This window comes from Tyto alba, unplaced genomic scaffold, assembly GCF_018691265.1.
Source record: "Tyto alba isolate M040663 unplaced genomic scaffold, T.alba_DEE_v4.0 Super-Scaffold_12, whole genome shotgun sequence".
In the NCBI taxonomy this organism is placed as follows: Eukaryota; Metazoa; Chordata; class Aves; order Strigiformes; family Tytonidae; genus Tyto; species Tyto alba.
The window spans coordinates 5,879,253-5,882,976 of NW_024881274.1; positions in this window are offsets into that span (position 1 = coordinate 5,879,253).

A 3,724-nucleotide genomic window follows, 5' to 3' on the forward strand; every position below is an offset into this window, starting at 1 on the left:
GCTGGGGGGTGAATGGGCGGGGGGGGGATGTCCCTGCACTGCAGCCTAGCCTCCCCCCCCCCCCAATTCCAGCCCCAGCTTTCTCACTCTCCTTTCGCCTGGTTTAGCATCCCCGCCGCTGACACGTCTTAAAATATATCCCTGTGCAGATGGCGGGGGGGGGGGCACCGCGTGCTTTCCTCTCGCCTTTGAAAGCAGGAGCGAACCCCCCCCCAGCCCCCCCCCCCCCCCCAGCCCAGCCACCGAACCGGGCCCGGTTGCCTTCCTCCTGATTTACGAGCGGGGCAGCTGGAAACCGGGCCGGCAACTGAGCACCAAATCCAACCGCCTGGTCCCTGCCCGGGGCGGGAGGGGGGACAGCGATGTGTCCCCCCCCTTCGGCACTGGGGCATCGCCGGCAGACAAAGACCCCCGATTCCTCCGGCATCCCCCTTCGCCGCCCCGTCCGAAGGTGACCGGGGCCTTGGGATTCTATTTTTAATTTATTTTCGCATTGAACTTCCTCGGTGGCAGCAGCTGCTGTGCCAAATGTTTGGTTTGGGGTTTTTTTTTTGGGGGGGGGGGGGGGGGGGGTAATGGCTGTAAATCTCCACTTCTGGCTTCCTCCCCGCTGGGTTCCGCTCGATCCCCGCGGTGCCGTCGCCTGGATCGAGCCGTGGGATCCGGGCACAGATCTCCCGGTTCCCACGTGTGTCCCCCCCCCGCCCCCGGCCGCCCCCCGCCCCCGTTTTCGATGTTCCCGACGTGGTCGAGCTCCACGTGTGTCCGTGGGGCGGCGGCTGTTGGTGCCCGGAAAATCCACCGCGACACGTGCTGGGCGGTGGAGATGGACTGGAAAGGGGTCGAGGAGGAAGAAGAGGAAGAGGAAGAGGAGGAGGAGGAGGGGGAGGAGGAGCCTTCCCGCCAAGGTGCTGCACATCACCGCGGATCCACGGAGCCGGGCAGCGGGATGAGCCGTGCCTCAGTTTCCCCACGTGCCTCAGTTTCCCCACCTGCGGCTCTCCCCTCCCGCCGGCTGGCCCAGGGAGATGGGGTGTGCGTTCGCCCCGCGAGCACACGCGTGTTCACGCGTGTCCGTGTATGCCAGTCACCAGGTGTCGCTCTCGGCACGGCCACCGCCTCCCACCACACCCCCCATCCTCCTCCCCGGCTATATTTGTCCTTCCAGCTGCTCCGGCTGTCGGCGTGGAAGGGTTTTTTTCTTGCAATTTAGACGTTTCCTTCCAAAAATCCGTTAACACCTTCCCTTGGCATTTTTTTTTTTGGGGGGGGGGGGGGAATAAAAGGATTGAAAAGGAACTGGAGGGGAGGGGGGATGGATAAAACCACCCCCCAAAACTGCGGAGGTGTTGGGAGGCCGGGGGTGGAGGATGGAGGAGGGGGTTGGGGTTTTTTTGAAGGGGGGGGGGGAAGGATGGGTGTGAGGACCCCGGTGCTTTCCATCCCACGGGATCCAGCGCCTCCCGGTCCCCGCGGGACTGGGGACACACACACACACACGTTTCACAGGCACTGGTGGCATTTGGGGTTGGTGACACCAGGCCGCACCCCGCTTTGCTGGGGGGGGTGGGGGGGGGCCCAGGGGATGGAGGGGCGGGATTGGGGGGGCTGCTTTGGGAAGGATCCTGCCCTCTCCCCGCTCCTCGGGGGACGGCAGCGGGGTGACACGGTCCCTGTGCCACGGGGCCACCTGGCCCGGTGAGCCCCCCCTCCCCGTACCCCCCCCCCCCTCCCCGTAACCCCCCCCCTCCTCCCTGCCCTGGCAGCTTGATTAAAAAGGCGGCGCGGGCGCCGCGGCACAGCTGGTGCCTCCTGCCAGCACCCCGAGCGGAAAGGCGCCCGAGATTAACATCTCCAATTAGCGGGAAAGCGAAGCCGCCGCAGCCCGGGGGGTTCCCCAGCCCCCCCCCCCCCCCCCCCCCCCCCCCTCCTCTTCCACGTCCCGTGTGTCGCATCCCCCCCCTCCAAAGTGCCACCTCCCAGGGGTGCTGCAGCCGGGCTGGGCTGTGCCTGGCAGCCCCCCGGCCTTGCTCCAGCCTGTGTCCCCATCCCAGCGCTCCCATCACCCCCCCCCCCCCCCCCCGATATTTTGGGGATCCAGCACAGCCCTCCCAGCTCCTGCATCCCCCCGAATCTTGAGGGGGGGGGGGGGGGAGGCCAGCTCTCTGGCTCACCCCGGCGTGCTCGGGCTCCAGATGCGTGGCGGCACCCCGGAAAATCCACCTCGGGCGTCTCATTTTTGGGGAGCGTTCCCCTCCCGCCCACCGTGCCCGCTGCCACCACCGTCCCCCTCCTGCCAGGCCCCACGTGCTGCCCAGCTGGGAAGGGGGGACCCAGGCACAGGGTGACCCCCCCCCCCCCCCCCCCCCCCGCACCCACCCACCCACCACACCCCGGGGACCGCAGCGGGTGCCCCCACGGGGCTGGGACCCTCGAATGGCAGCGGGGCCGGGGGCCTGGCAGCGCACCCCGACCCGGCCCATCGCCCTCCCCGCCGGCGCAGCTGAGCCGAGGCGAGGGGGGGAGGGCCTGCGCCTGCCGCGCTTTCACCTGCCATTTAATTGGATGTATTTTTAATTAATGGTGCCTCTGGGACCAACATGAGACAACACGATCTCTGAATAGGGGCAGGGGAGGAATTGGGGACGGTGGGAGGATTGGGCCGCGGGGTGCGCTTACCCGCCAAACGCCGCCATCAATCACCCCCTACTTTTCGGCTCCGGACTTTTGGCTGGGGCTCAAGGTGCCCCCCCCCCCCCGGCCCCTCCCGGTGCCTCCTGGCACACGTGTGATGAGCTGCACGTCCTCAGCTGCAAGTTGGCAGCGGCGGCGGAAGAGGGGGGGGGGAGCTGCTCTCCCCGTGGCGTTCACCAGTAAACCCCCACGCCCAGTTTGCTGCCTGATTGAACCTGCTGGGACCCCCAGGTCGCTGGGGGGGGGGGGGGCGGGCAGCCCCTTCCAGCCCCATCCCCAACAGCCCCTCTGCCCCCCAGCCTCCCCCACCGCAGGGGCTCTTGGTGCCCAGTGACCCCCCCCGTGCCCCCTCCCTCGCTTTGTTCCTCCAGCCCTGATGGCGGGGGGGGGGGGGGGGGGGGCACAGCTGGTTCAGGCTCATCCCCCCCCTCAACCTTCTGGCACAGCCGCGGGGGGGGCCGCTCTGGGGATGGGGGGGGGGGGGGGGGCGGTCCAGGGCAGCTGCCCAGCCCTGTGAGGAGCCGGGAGGGGGGGGGGGGGGGGCTGTGTGGGGTGTGGGGGGTTCACCCGTGGCAGGTGCCGCGGTGCGATGTAGGGCAGGCATTAATATTTAGTGGCGCTGGGGGGGCCGTGCCGGAAGGGGGGGGGGGGGGGGGGGGGGTGGCACAGCTGCCTCCTGCGCTGGAATGTGAACTGCAGCCCGTGGGGATGGCCACCACCGCCGGACCCCCGCGGGCCCCCCCGCCCCTCCTGCCTGCCCCCGGGGGGGCACGTTGGATGGGGACACGGACACACACACACACGACCCCCCCCCGGGCGCGGGGGGTGTGAAATGGGGTGGGTGGAGGCCGAGCCCCGACCCCTCGAAGCCACCGGCCACATATTGGGGGGGGGGGGGTGTGTCCCTGGGGGTTCCCCCCCGCCGTGCTCAGGCCACCGGCTGCGATGTCACCGTGGCGTGGGGGCGATGGGGACGGCTGGTGGCACGTCACGCGGGGGGGGGCGCCGTGTGCTGGCCCTGACCCTGCGC